The following is a 14892-nucleotide window of genomic DNA, read 5'->3' on the forward strand; positions in this document are numbered from 1 at the left end:
ATTAATAGCTCTTTGCATTGTTGCGAAATTTAATCATTTTAAGCATTATAAAGATGTGTTTTTTTTTTTCATTTTAATTCACACGGCTAGGTGGAAAGCAGATGCTTCATATTGGCTGGATTCGTCAAGTAAACTCACTTGGTACCAAACAAGCTTGTGGGCGACAGTTGAAACTTATGAAGTACGAGTTTTAAAGTAGACACATGACCATTAGAATTTGTTTAGTTTCTTCTTGTAGCAAGATTGCATCAGTTGCATCAGTTGCATCAGTACTTACGTTTGGTCTTCGAGCTGAGATTCCATGCGGGGATCACTTGATTGTAGTTTGCAGTTACTGTTTCCTCCCCATTCGCAACCACTATCTGATTCACAAACAAAACAAATATTTTATAGTTAAACGGCGTTTCGGATATCTAGCAGGGCGTAAAAGTCAATTCAGTGTTAATATATTATTCATTTGTACTGAGACATCAACTTGATATGCTTCGTAAAAATGATAGCCTGATAGGCTGTCTCTGCTGTCCCTGCTACAGATACCAGTGTCTATATTTTCTAAATTACACGTCACTAAAAAGAAAGTTTTACCGGAGATAATATCACAGGACCTTGTTAATAGTCCAATCAGTACTTGGCTTGGGTAGAATCCAAACGCTCCCCATTCTTCCCACGTTAACATCCATGAAACTGGCTTTGATGACAAGTTGCTTACTAAAAGGAAATAACAATCAGCAATTGTTGGGAAAATGTTGTGCAAAATATGGAATAAAAGTTCCATTAAAATTTTCTCTGCAGGTAACTGGAACAATTAGTCCTCTCCCGATAGCAAAGGGTGGAAAAAGACTACTTCAGTAAAAAGGATACAGTAGCGTGTGTCCACTTGCTGTTTTTATCATGGATGAGGTAAATAAAGATCAGGGATAGGTAAATATAATAATAATAATAATAATAATAATAATAATAATAATAATAATAATAATTAACTAATATTTTAAGAGGAGGCCTCCAATCATCTACAGGTGGCTTTCAGGAAGGTCCTCTAAAAACTAAAAGTCCAGAATATTATTAAATGTCTAAAATACAAAAATAATAAAAGCTTAAAACGTGATACTAAAACTAAGGTTTAAAACTAGAACTAGGATTAAAAATCTACTGCTACCTAAAATTACAAATGGTTAACTAAAAACTGGTTCAGTTTGTATTTACAAATCCTATCCCTACATATTCTAAACTAATTCGAGAAGACTTTGGTTTTCAGCGAAATGCACAGCGGAAAAATTTTTGAACGCTCCCTTAGGAGCAATCTGGGCCACATATTAACTCTGTTAAGGACTATGACTAGAAAGTGGCCAAGACCGCCCCACGCGCAGCGTGATTTTGACCAGCCTTGAAACGATTTCCAGGAACTTGGGTGATATTTCTCAGCCCTAAGGACTCTAAACTAATTCGAAAAGACTTTGGTTTTCAATGAAATGGAAAGAGGAAAAATTTTCTAACGCTTACTTACGCGCAATCTCCCCGACTCCCTTAGTGACCATGACTAGAAAGTGGCCGAGACCGGCCTACGCGCAGACTGATTTTGACAAGCTTTGTCCGATTTCCAGCAACTTGCGCAATATTTCCCAGCCCTAGGGAAGACTTTGGTTTTTAGTGAAATGGAGACAGGAAAAATTTGTCAACGCTTACTTAGGACCAATCTCGCCGACATATTAACTCCCTTAATGACTATGAACTCGAAAGTGGCCGAGCCGTCTTGCGCGCACCGTGATTTTGACCAGCTTTAGACCGATTTCCAGGAACTTGGGCGATATTTCCCAGCCCTACGGACTCTAAACCAATTCGAGAAGACTTTGGTTTTAAGTAAAATGAACAGAGGAAATAATTTTGAATTCTCACTTAGCAGCAATCTGGCCAAAATATTAACTCCCTTAGTAACTATGACTAGAAAGTGGCCGAGACCCCCCAACGCGCAGCGTGATTTTCACCAACTTTGGCCCGATTTCCAGACTCTTGGGTAACATTCAAGAGCCCTAAGTACTCTAAACTAATTCGAGAACACTTTGGATTGCAGTGAAATGGACAGAGGAAATATTTTTAAACGCTTACTTAGGAGCAATCTCGCCGACATGTTAACTCCCTTAGTGACTATGACTAGAAAGTGCCCAAGAGCGGCCTACGCGCAGCGTGACTTTGACCAGCTTTAGGCCTATTCCCACGAACTTGGGTGATATTTCCCAGACCTAGGAACTCTAAACTAATTTGAGAACACTTTCGCTTTCAGTAAAATGGACAGAGGAAAAATTTTTGAACGCTTACTTAGGAGCAATCTGGCCGAAATATATACTCCTTTAGACATATTAACTCCCTTAGCGACTATGACTAGAAAGTGGCCGACACCGCCGTACGTAGAGCATGACTTTGACCAGCTTTGGGCCTTTTTCCAGCAACTTGGGTGATATTTCCCAGCCCTAGGGACTCTAAACTACTTCGAAAAGACTTTGGTTTTCAGTGAAATGGAGAGAGGAAAAATTTTTGAACGCTTACTTAGGGGCAATCTGCCCGAAATATTAACTCCGCTAGTGACTATGACTAGAAAGTGGCCACGACCGGTCAACGCACAGAATAATTTTGAGCAGCTTTGAGCCGATTTGCCGGAACTTGGGCGATGTTTCCCAGCTTAACGGACTCTAAACTAATTCCAGAAGACGTTGGTTTTCAGTGAAATGGACAGGGGAAAAGTTTTTGAACGCTCACTTAAGAGCAATCTGGCAGACTTGCATAATTAGGAGCAATCTGGCGAACACATTAACTTCCTTAGTGACTATGACTAGAAAGTGGCCGCGACCGGGCTACGCGCAGGTTGATTTTGACCAGCTATGCACGAATTTTCAGGAACTCTGGCGATCTTTCCCAGCCCTAGGAACTCTAAACTAATTCGAGAAGACTTTGGTTTTCAGTGAAATGGACAGAGGAAATATTTTTGAACGGTTACTTAGGAGCAATCTGGCCGAGATATTAACTCCGTTAGTGGCTATGACTAGAAAGTGGCCCCGACCGGCCTATGCGCAGGGTGATTTTGACAGTCTTGGCATTATTTTAAGGAAGTTTGGTGATATTTTCCAGCCTTAGGAAGCCTAAACTAATTCGAGAAGACTTTGGTTTTCTGTGATATAGACAGAGGAAAAATTTTGAACACTTACTTAGGAGCAATCTGGCCGACATATTAACTCCCTTAGTGACTATGACTGGTTGGAGGCCGAGACTCAATAACGCGCAGCGTGATTTTGACTAACTTTCGGCAAACTTCCACCAACTTGGGCAATATTTAACAACCCTAGTGACTCTAAAGTAATTCCATAAGACCTTCGTTTTCAGTGAAATGGAGAGAGGAAATATTTTTAAACGCTTACCTAGAAGGAATCTGGCCGACATATTAACTCCGTTAGTGACTATGACTAGAAAGTGCCTATCCATGGCGCGCTTTCGACCAGTTTTAAGCCGATTTCCAGGGACTTGGGCGATATTTTCCAGCCCTACGGACTCTAGACTTATTCGAGAACACTTTGGTTTTCAGTGAAATGGAGAGACGAAAAATTTTTGAACGCTTCCTTAGGAGCAATCTGGCCGACATATTAACTCCTTTAGTGACTATGACTAGAAAGTGGCCATGACTGGCCTACGTGCAGCGTGACTTTGACCAGCTTTAGGCCGATTTACAGCAACTTGGGCAATATTTTTTAGCCTAACGGACTCTAAACTAATTCGAGAACAGTTTGGTTTTCAGTTAAATGGACAGAGGAAATATTTTTTAACGCTTACTTAGGAGCAATCTGGCCGAAATATTAACTCCATTAGAGACTATGACTAGAAAGTGGCCGAGACCGCGCTACGCGCAGCGTGATTTTGACCAGCTTTGGACTGATTTTGAGGAACTTGGGCGATATTTCTAAGCCCAGGAGACTCTAAACTAATCCGAGAAGGCTATGGTTTCCAGAGAAACGAACACAGGAAAAGCTTTTGAACGCTTCCTTAGCAGCAATCCGGCCGACATATTAACTCCGTTAGTGACTATGGCTAGAAAGTGGCGGAGACCGGCCTACGTGCAGCGTGATTTTTACCAGCTTTGAGCTGATTTCCAGGAGTTTGGGCGATATTTCCCAGCCCTAGAGACTCTACACTAATGCCAGAAGACTCTGGTTTTCAGTGAAATGGCCAGAGGAAATATCTTTTAACGCTTACTTAGGAGCAATCTGGCCGACGTATTAACTCCCCTAGTAACTATGACTAGAAAGTGGGCAAGACCGTCCTACGTGCAGCGTGATTTTGATCAACTTTGGGCCGTTTTAAAGGAACTTGGCCGATATTTCCAAGCTGAAGGGACTCTAAACTAATTCAAGAAGACTTTGGTTTTCAGTTAAACGGAGAGAGGAAACATTTTTTTACGCTTAGTTAGCAGTAATCTGGCCGACATATTAACTCGTTTAGTGACTATGACTAGAAAGTGGTGGAGACCGGCCTACCCGGAGCCTGATTTTGACCGTCTTTGGGCTGATTCCCAGGAACTTGGGCTATATTTCGCAGCCCTAAGGACTCTAAACTAATTCGAGAAGACTTTGGTTTTATGTGAAATGGACAGAGGAAATATTTTTGAACGGTTACTTAGGAGCAATCTGGCCGACATATTAACTCCCTTAGTGACTATGACTAGAAAGCGGCCATGACTGGCCTACGTGCCGCGTAATTTTTATCAAATTTAGGCCGATTTGCAAGAACTTGAGAAATATTCCCCACCTGAAAGGACTCTAAACTAATTCAGGAAGACTTTCCTTTTCAGTGAAGTAGATAGAGGAAAATTTTTTGAACGGTTACTTAGGAGAAATCTGGCCGACACTTTAACTCCCTTAGTGACTATGACTAGAAAGTGGCCGACACCAACCTGCGCGCAGCGTGATTTTGACCAGCTTTGAGGCGATTGCAGCAACTTGGGCGATATTTCCCAGCCCTAGGGACTCTAAACTAATTCGGGGAGACTTTGGTTTTAAGTGAAGTGAAGAGAAGAAAAATTTTTGAACGCTTATTTAGGAACAATCTAGCCGACATATCAACTCCCTTAGCGACTATGACTAGAAAGTGGCCGAGACGAGCCTGGGCGCAGCCTGATTTTGACCAGCTTTAGGCCGATTTTCAGCAACTTGGACGATATTTAACAGTGATAGAGACTCTAAACTAATATGAGAAGACTTTGGTTTTCAGTGAAATGGACAGAGGAAAATTTTTTTTAACGCTTACTTATGCCCAATCTGGGCGACATATTAACTCCCTTAGTGACTATGAATAGAAAGTGGCCGAGACTAGCAAACGCGGAGCGTGATTTTGACCAGCTCTGGGCCAATTTCCAGGAACTTAGACGATATTTCTCAGCCCTAGGGACTCTGAAGTAATTCGAGAACGCTTTGGTTTTCAGTAAAACAAGCCGAGGAAAAAAGTTTAAACGCTTACATAGTAGCAATCTGGCCTACATATTAACTCCCTCAGTGACTATGACTAGAAAGTGGCCGAGACCGCCCTACGTGCAGAGCCATTTTGACCAACTTTGGGCCGATGTCCAGCAACTTGGGCGATATTTCCCAGCCCCAAAGACTCTACACTAATTCGAGAAGACTTTGGTTTTCAGTGAAAAGGACAGAGGAAATATTTTTGAACGCTAACTTAGGAGTATTCTGGCCGACATATTAACTCCCTTAGTGACTATGACTAGAAAATGGCCGAGACCGCCCTACGCGCTGGGTGATTTTGACAGACTTTGGGCCGATTTCCAGACTCTTGGGTGATATTCAAAAGCCCTAAGGACTCTAAACTAACTCGAGAAGACTTTGGATTTCAGTGAAATGGACCGAGGAAATATTTTGGAAGGCTTACTTAGGAGCAATCTGCCCGACATATTAACTCCCTTAGTGGCTATGACTAGAAAGTGGCCGCGACCGGCCTGCGTGCAGCGTTATTTTGACAGCTTTGGCATTATTTCCAGGAACTTGGGTGATATTTCCCAGCGCTGGGAATTCTAAACTAATTCGAGAAGACTATGGTTCTCTGTGAAATGGACAGAGGAAAAATTTTTGAACGTTTACTTAGGAGCAATTTGCCCGAAATATTAACTCTGCTAGTGACTATGACTAGAAAGTGGCCACAACCGGTTAACGCACAGACTAATTTTGAGCGGCTTTGAGCCGATTTCCCAGAACTTGGGCGATATTTCCCTGCTTAAGGGACTCTTAACTAATTTGAGAAGAGTTTGGATTTCAGTGAAATGGACAGAGGAAATATTTTTAAACGCATAATTAGGAGCAATCTGGCCAACACATTAACTCCCTTAGTGACTATGACTAGAAAGCGGCCGCGACCGGGCTACGCGCAGGTTGATTTTGACCAGCAATGCACGAATTTTCAGGACCTTTGGCGAAATTTCCCAGCCCCAGGAACTCTAAACTAATTCGAGAAGACTTTGGTTTTCACTGAAATGGACAAAAGAAATATTTTTGAACGCTTACTTAGGAGCAATCTGGCCGACATATTAACTCCGTTAGTGACTATGGCTAGAAAGTGGCCGAGACCGGCCTACGTGCAGCGTGATTTTTACCAGCTTTGAGCTGATTTCAAGGAGCTTGGGTGATATTTCCTAGCCCTAGAGACTCTACACTAATGCCAGAAGACTCTGGTTTTAAATGAAATGGCCAGAGGAAATATCTTTTAACGCTTACTTAGGAGCAATCTGGCCGACGTATTAACTCCCCTAGTAACTATGACTAGAAAGTGGGCAAGACCCTCCTACGAGCAGCGTGATTTTGATCAACTTTGGACCGTTTTAAAAGAACTTGGCCGATATTTCCCAGCTGAAGGGACTCTAAACTAATTCAAGAACACCTTGGTTTTCAGTTAAATGGAGAGAGGAAACATTTTTTTACGCTTAGTTAGGAGCAATCTGGCCGACATATTAAATCGTTTAGTGACTACGACTAGAAAGTGGGGGAGACCGGCCTACCCGGAGCCTGATTTTGACCGTCTTTGGGCTGATTCCCAGGAACTTGGGCGATATTCCCCAGCCCTAAGGACTCTAAACTAACTCGAGAAGACTTTGGTTTTATGTGAAATGGACAGAGAGAATATTTTTGAACGGTTACTTAGGAGCAATCTGGCCGACATATTAACTCCCTTAGTGACTATGACTAGAAAGCGGCCATGACTGGCCTACGTGCATCGTGATTTTGATGAACTTTGAGCTGATTTCCAGGAACTTGGGCGATATTTCCCAGCCCTACGGACTCTAAACTAATTCGAGAAGACTTTGGTTTTCGCTTAAATGGACAGAGGAAATATTTTTGAACGGTTACTTAGAAGCAATCTGGCCGACGTATTAACTCACCTAGTGACTATGACTAGAAAGTGGCTTATACCGGCCTACGTGCAGCGTGATTTTGATCAACTTTGGGCCGATTTCCAAAAACTTGGGCAATATTTCCCACCTGAAGGGACTCTAAACTAATTCTAGAAGACTTTGCTTGTCAGTGAAATGGACAGAGGAAAAATTTTTGAACGCTTACCTAGGAGCAATGTGGCAGACATATTAACCCCCTTAGCGACTATGACTAGAAAGTGGCCGAGACCGGCCTACGCAGAGCATGATTTTGACCAGCTTTGGGCCTATTTCCAGCAACTTGGGTGATATTTCCCAGCTCTATAGCCTTTACATGAATGCGAGAAGACTTTGGTTTTCAGTAAAATGGAGAGAGGAAAAAATTTCGAACGCTTACTTAGGGGAAATCTGCCCGAAATATTAACTCCGCTAGTGACTATGACTAGAAAGTGGCCACGACCGGTCAACGCACAGAATAATTTTGAGCAGCTTTGAGGCGACTTGCCGGAACTTAAGCGATATATCCCAGCTTAACGGACTCTAAACTAATTCCAGAAGACGCTGGTTTTCAGTGAAATGGACAGAGGAAAAGTTTTTGAACCCTCACTTAGGAGCAATCTCGCCGAATTATTAACTCCCTTAGTGACTATGACTAGAAAGTGGCCGAGACCCGTCTACGCGCAGACTGCTTTGACCAGCTTTGGGCCGAAGTCCAGCAACATGGGCGATATTTCCCAGCCCCAAAGACTCTACACTAATTCGAGAAGACTTTGGTTTTTAGTGAAAAGGACAGAGGAAATATTTTTGAACGCATCCTTATAGAGTATTCTGGCCGACATATTAACTCCCTTAGTGACTATGAGTAGAAAGTGGCGTACAGCGGCCTGCGCGCAGCGTGATTTTGACCGGCTTTGGACCGATTTCCAGGAACTTGGGCGATGTTTCTTAGCCCTAGGGAATCTAAACTAATTCGAAAAGACTTTGGTTTTCAGTGAAATGGACAGAGAAAATAATTTTGAACGCTTACTTAGGAGCAATCTGGCCAAAATATTAACTCCCTCAGTGACTATGACTAGAGAGTGTCTGAGACTGGCCTACGCGCAGCGTGATGTTGACCAACTTTGGGCCGATTTCCAAAAACTTCGGCGATATTTCTCAGCCTAAGGGAATCTAAACTAATTTGAGAAGGCTATGGTTTTCAGTGAAACGAACAGAGGAAAAATTTTTCAACGCTAACTTAGGAGCAATGTGGCCGACATATTAACTCCGTCAGTGAATATGACTAGAAAGTGGCCGAGACCGGCCAACGCGCACCGTGATTTTGACCAGATTTGGGCCGATTTCCAGCAACTTGGAGGATATTTAACAGCCCTAAGGACTCTAAGCTAATTCGAAAAGACTTTGGATTTGTGTGAAATGGACAGAGGAAATATTTTTGAACGCTTACTTAGGAGCAATCTGGCCGACATATTAACTCCCTTGGTGACTATGACTAGAAAGTGTCCGAGACCAGCCTACGCGCAGCGTAATTTTCACCAGCTTTGGGCCGATTTCCAGGAACTTACGCGATATTTTTCAGCCCTAGGGACTTTAAACTAATTCGAGAAGGCTTTCGTTTTTAGTGAAACGAACAGAGGAAAAAGTTTTGAACGCTTAGTTAGGAGAAATCTGGCCGACATATTAACTCCCTTAGTAACTATGATTAAAAAAAGCTCGAGACCGCCCTACGCGCAGCGTCATTTTGACCAACTTTGGGCCGATTTCCAGCAACTTGGGGGATATTTCTTAGCCCTAGTGACTCTAAACTAATTCGTGAGGACTTTGGTTTTGAGTGAAATGGACAGAGGAAAAATATTTGAACGCTTACTTAAGAGCAATCTGGCCTACATATTAACTCCCCTAGTTACTATGACTAGAAAGTGGCCACGACCGCTTAACGCACAGAGTGATTTTGAGCACCTTTCAGCCGATTTCCCAGAACTTGAGCCATGTTTCCCAGCTTAACGGACCCTAAACTAATTGGAGAAGACTTTTCTTTTCAGTGAATTGGAGAGAGGAAAAATTTTTCAACGCTTACTTAGGAACAATCTGGCAGACATATTAACTCCCTTAGTGACTGACTAGAAAGTCGCCACGACTGCTCAACGCACAGAGTGATTTTGAGCACCTTTGAGCCGATTTCCCAGAACTTGGGCGATGTTTCCCACCTTAACGGACTCTAAACTAATACGAGAAGACTTTGGTTTTCAGTGCAATAGACAGAGGAAAAATTTTTCAACGCTTACTTAGGAACAATCTGGCAGACATATTAACTCTCTTAGTGACTATGACTAGAAAGTGGCCGAGACCGGTCTACGCGCAGACTGATTTTGACCAGCTTTGGGCCGATTTCCAGCAACATGGGCGATATTTCCCAGCCCCAAAGACTCTACTCTAATTCGAGAAGACTTTGGTTTTCAGTGGAAAGGACAGAGGAAATATTTTTGAACGCTCACTTAGGAGTATTCTGGCCGACATATTAACTACCGTAGTGACTATGACTAGAAAGTAGCCGAGACCAGCCTACGTGCCGCGTAATTTTCATCAACTTTAGGCCGATTTGCAAGAACTTGAGAAATATTCCCCACCTGAAAGGACTCTAAACTAATTCAAGAAGACTTTCGTTTTCAGTGAAGTGGACAGAGGAAAATTTTTTGAACGGTTACTTAGGAGAAATCTGGCCGACATATTAACTCCCTTAGTGACTATGAATAGAAAGTGGCCGAGACCAGCCTGCGCGCAGCGTAATTTTGACCAGCTTTAGGTCGATTTTCAGCAACTTGGGCGATATTTAACAGTGATAGGGACTCTAAACTAATTCGAGAACGCTTTGGTTTTCAGTAAAACGAACAGAGGAAAAAATTTGAAACGCTTACTTAGGAGCAATCTGGCCTACATATTAACTCCCTTAGTGACTATGACTAGAAAGTGGCCGAGACCGCTCTACGCGCAGGGCCATTTTGACCAACTTTGGGCCGATTTCCAGCAACTTGGGCGATATTTCCCAGCCCCAAAGACTCTACACTAATTCGAGAAGACTTTGGTTTTCAGTGAAAAGGACAGAGGAAATATTTTTGAACGCTTACTTAGGAGTATTCTGGCCGACATATTAACTCCCTTAGTGACTATGACTAGAAAATGGCCGAGACCGCCCTACGCGCAGGGTGATTTTGACCAACTTTGGGCCGATTTCCAGACTCTTGGGTGATATTGAAAGACCCTAAGGACTCTAAACTAACTCGAGAAGACTTTGGATTTCAGTGAAATGGAGAGAGGAAATATTTTAAAAGGTTTACTTAGGAGCAATCTGGCCGATATATTAACTCCCTTAGTGGCTATGACTAGAAAGTGGCCGCGACCGGCCTGCGTGCAGCGTTATTTTGACAGCTTTGGCATTATTTCCAGGAACTTGGGTGATATTTCCCAGCGTTGGGAATTCTAAACTAATTCGAGAAGACTATGGTTCTCTGTGAAATGGACAGAGGAAAAATTTTTGAACGTTTACTTAGTAGCAATTTAGCCGAAATATTAACTCTCCTAGTGACTATAACTAGAAAGTGGCCACAACCGGTTAACGCACAGACTAATTTTGAGCAGCATTGAGCCGATTTCCCAGAACTTGGGCGATATTTCCCAGCTGAAGGGACTCTAAACTAATTTGAGAAGACTTTGGATTTCAGTGAAATGGACAGAGGAAATATTTTTAAACCCATAATTAGGAGCAATCTGGCCAACAGATTAACAGCCTTAGTCATTATGACTAGAAAGTGGCCGCGACCGGGCTACGCGCAGGTTGATTTTGACCAGCTATGCACGAATTTTCAGGACCTTGGGCGATATTTCCCAGCCCTAGGAGCTCTAAACTAATTCGAGAAGACTTTGGTTTTCAGTGAAATGGACAGAGGAAATATTTTTGAACGCTTTCTTAGGAGCAATCTGGCCGACATATTAACTCCGTTAGTGACTATGGCTAGAAAGTGGCGGAGACCGGCCTACGTGCAGCGTGATTTTTTACCAGCTTTGAGCTGATTTCAAGGAGCTTGGGCGATATTTCCCAGCCCTAGAGACTCTACACTAATGCCAGAAGACTCTGGTTTTCAGTGAAATGGCCAGAGGAAACATCTTTTAACGCTTATTTAGGAGCAATCTGGCCGACGTATCAACTCCCCTATTAACTATGACTAGAAAGTGGACAAGACCGTCCTACGTGCAGCATGATTTTGATCAACTTTGGGCCGTTTTAAAGGAACTTAGCCGATATTTCCCAGCTGAAGGCATTCTAAACTAATTCAAGAAGACCTTGGTTTTCACTTAAATACAGAGGGGAAACATTTGTTTGCGCTTAGTTAGGAGCAATCTGGCCGACATATTAACTCGTTTAGTGACTATGACTAGAAAGTGAGGGAGACCGGCCTACCCGGAGCCTGATTTTGACCGTCTTTGGGCTGATTTCCAGGAACTTGGGCGATATTTCCCAGCCCTAAGGACTCTAAACTAATTCGAGAAGACTTTGGTTTTATGTGAAATGGACAGAGGAAATATTTTTGAACGCTCACTTAGGAGCAATCTCGCCGAATTATTAACTCCCTTAGTGACTATGACGAGAAAGTGGCCAAGACCCGTCTACGCGGAGACTACTTTAACCAGCTTTGGGCCGAATTCCAGCAAGATGGGCGAGATTTTCCAGCCCTAAGGACTCTACTCTAATTCGAAAAAACTTTGGTTTTAAGTGAAAAGGAAAGAAGAAATATTTTTGAACGCTTACTTAGGAGGATTCTGGTCGACATATTAACTCCATTAGTGACTATGAGTAGAAAGTGGACAAGATCGGCCTGCCCACGGCGTGATTTTGACCGGCTTTGGACCGATTTCCAGGAACTTGGGCGATATTTTTTAGCACTAGGGAATCTAAACTAATCCGAAATGACTTTGGTTTTCAGTGAAATGGACAGAGAAAATAATTTTGAACGCTTACTTAGGAGCAATCTGGCCAAAATATTAACTCCCATAGTGACTATGACTAGAAAGTGTCTAAAAATGGCCTACGCGCAGCGTGATGTTGACCAACTTTGGGCCGATTTCCAGCAACTTGGGCGATATTTCCCAGCCCTAGAGACTTTACATTAATGCGAGAAGACTTTGGTTTTCAGTCAAATGGGCAGAGGAAATATTTTTGAACGCTTACTTAGGAGGAATCTAGCCGACATTTTAACTCTCCTAGTAACTATGATTAGAAAGTGGTGTGATTTTTATCAACTTTGGGCCGATTTCCAGGAACTTTGGCGATATTTAACAGCCCTAAGGACTCTCAACTAATTCAAGAAGACTTTGTTTTTTGAGCAAAATGGACAGAGGAAATATTTTTAAACGGTTGCTCAGAAGCAATCTGGACCACATATTAACCTTTTGAATAGTAATTAATGGTCGTGCTCTTTGTACCACACTTTGTGACGTCATCAATTTAAATGTCATCAGATATTCTTGATAAGCAGATAGTAGTCCTAGACTAGCCCTTTCCACACAATGGTCAGGTTTAGATATCGACGACATTCCGACATCGCAAATCGAAAAACAACGTTATCAGTTTTGGTGCCAAAACGGTGGTACAATGGTCCACAACGCCTATGATTGATCAAGGTCCATTTCTAGGCTACGCGCGTAATTAACTTCCAACTTTTCACGGCAGCCAGAAAGAACATACAATGAAAAAGGTAGCCAGTGTAAAGGGGCCGAGAAAAACAGAAAGGAAAGGGCCAACAAACAAAATTGAGAACGGTTAATGGCAAAAAAAAAGTCCAAATTTTGGCTTATGCGCATACCCGGAATTGAAGTTTTCCTCAAGTTTGTACCTAATCCTCAAAAAATCTCTCCTTTTAGTTTAAAAAAATGCTTTTTTTAGCAAAACATAGGCTTATTTAGCGTCATGGCAGCTGAAAAATCTGACTAAACGGTTAGAAACGGTATTTTTTGGCGAAAGTTTGCTATTCAAAGGGTTAACTCCCTTCGTGACTATGCCTGGAAAGTGGCCATGACCGGCCTACTTTCAGCGTGATTTTGACCAGGTTTGGACCGACTTCCAGGGACTTGGGCGATATTTTGCAGCCCTAATGACTCTAAACTAATTCGAGAAGACTTTGGTTTTCAGTAAAATGGCCAGAGGAAAAATTTTTGAACGCTTACTTAGAAGCAATCTGGCCGACGTATTAACTCCCCTAGTGACTATGACTAGAAAGTGGCCGAGACCGGCCTACGTGCAGCGTGATTTTGATCAACTTTGGGCGAGTTCCAAAAATTTGGGCAATATTTCCCAGCTGAACGGACTCTAAACTAATTCTAGAAGACTTTGGTTTTCAGTGAAATGGACAGAGGAAAAATTTTTGAACGCTTACTTAGGACCAATGTGGCAGAAATATTAACCCCCTTAGCGACTATGACTAGAAAGTGGCCGAGACCGGCCTACGCAGAGCATGATTTTGACCAGCTTTGGGCCTATTTCCAGCAACTTGGGTGGTATTTCCCAGCCCTAGGGACTCTAAACTACTTCGAAAAGACTTTGGTTTTCAGTGAAATGGAGAGAGGAAAAATTTTTCAACGCTAACTTAGGGGAAATCTGCCCGAAATATTAACTCCGCTAGTGACTATAACTAGAAAGTGGCCACGACCGGTCAACGCACAGAATAATTTTGAGCAGCTTTGAGCCGACTTGCCGGAACTTGGGCGATATATCCCAGCTTAACGGACTCTAAACTAATTCCAGAAGACGCTGGTTTTCAGTGAAATGGACAAAGGAAAAGTTTTTGAACGCTCACTTAGGAGCAATCTCGCCGAATTATTAACTCCCTTAGTGACTATGACTAGAAAGTGACCGAGACCCGTCTACGCGCAGACTGCTTTGACCAGCTTTGGGCCGAAGTCCAGCAACATGGGCGATATTTCCCAGCCCCAAGGACTCTACTCTAATTCGAAAAGACTTTGGTTTTCAGTGAAAAGGACAGAGGAAATATTTTTGAACGCTTACTTAGGAAAGATCTGGCCGACATATTAACTCCGTCAGTGAATATGACTAGAAAGTGGCCGAGACCGGCCAACGCACAGCGTGATTTTGACCAGATTTGGGCCGATTTCTAGCAACTTGGAAGATATTTAACAGCCCTAAGGACTCTAAGCTAATTCGAAAAGACTTTGGATTTTTGGGAAATGGACAGAGGAAATATTTTTGAATGCTTACTTAGGAGCAATCTGGCCGACATATTAACTCCCTTGGTGACTATGACTAGAAAGTGTCCGAGACCAGCCTACGCGCAGCGTAATTTTGACCAGCTTTGGGCCGATTTCCAGCAACTTGGGCGATATTTTTTAGCCCTAGTGACTCTAAACTAATTCGAGAGGACTTATGTTGCGAGTGAAATGGACAGAGGTAAAATATTTGAACGCTTACTTAAAGG

At 42.6% G+C, this 14892-nt stretch overlaps 1 protein-coding gene across 7 annotated transcripts in view; it reads right to left on the bottom strand.

Moving 5' to 3' along the window:
* The window catches only part of LOC145468406 (uncharacterized), a 116004-nt gene that overhangs the window by 39223 nt on the left and 61889 nt on the right, over positions 1-14892 (bottom strand). For 4 of the 7 annotated variants that reach the window (XR_014042185.1, XR_014042184.1, XR_014042187.1 and 1 more), the window contains exon 1: positions 278-364. The gene's annotated coding sequence lies outside the window, so the exon portion shown is untranslated. Of the gene's footprint in view, positions 1-138; positions 365-605; positions 709-14892 lie in introns of those variants that run through there. The other 3 variants (XR_014042188.1, XR_014042189.1, XR_014042186.1) reach the window with 2 other exon arrangements.

Source organism: Orbicella franksi, chromosome 14, assembly GCF_964199315.1.
Source record: "Orbicella franksi chromosome 14, jaOrbFran1.1, whole genome shotgun sequence".
Classification (NCBI taxonomy): Eukaryota; Metazoa; Cnidaria; class Anthozoa; order Scleractinia; family Merulinidae; genus Orbicella; species Orbicella franksi.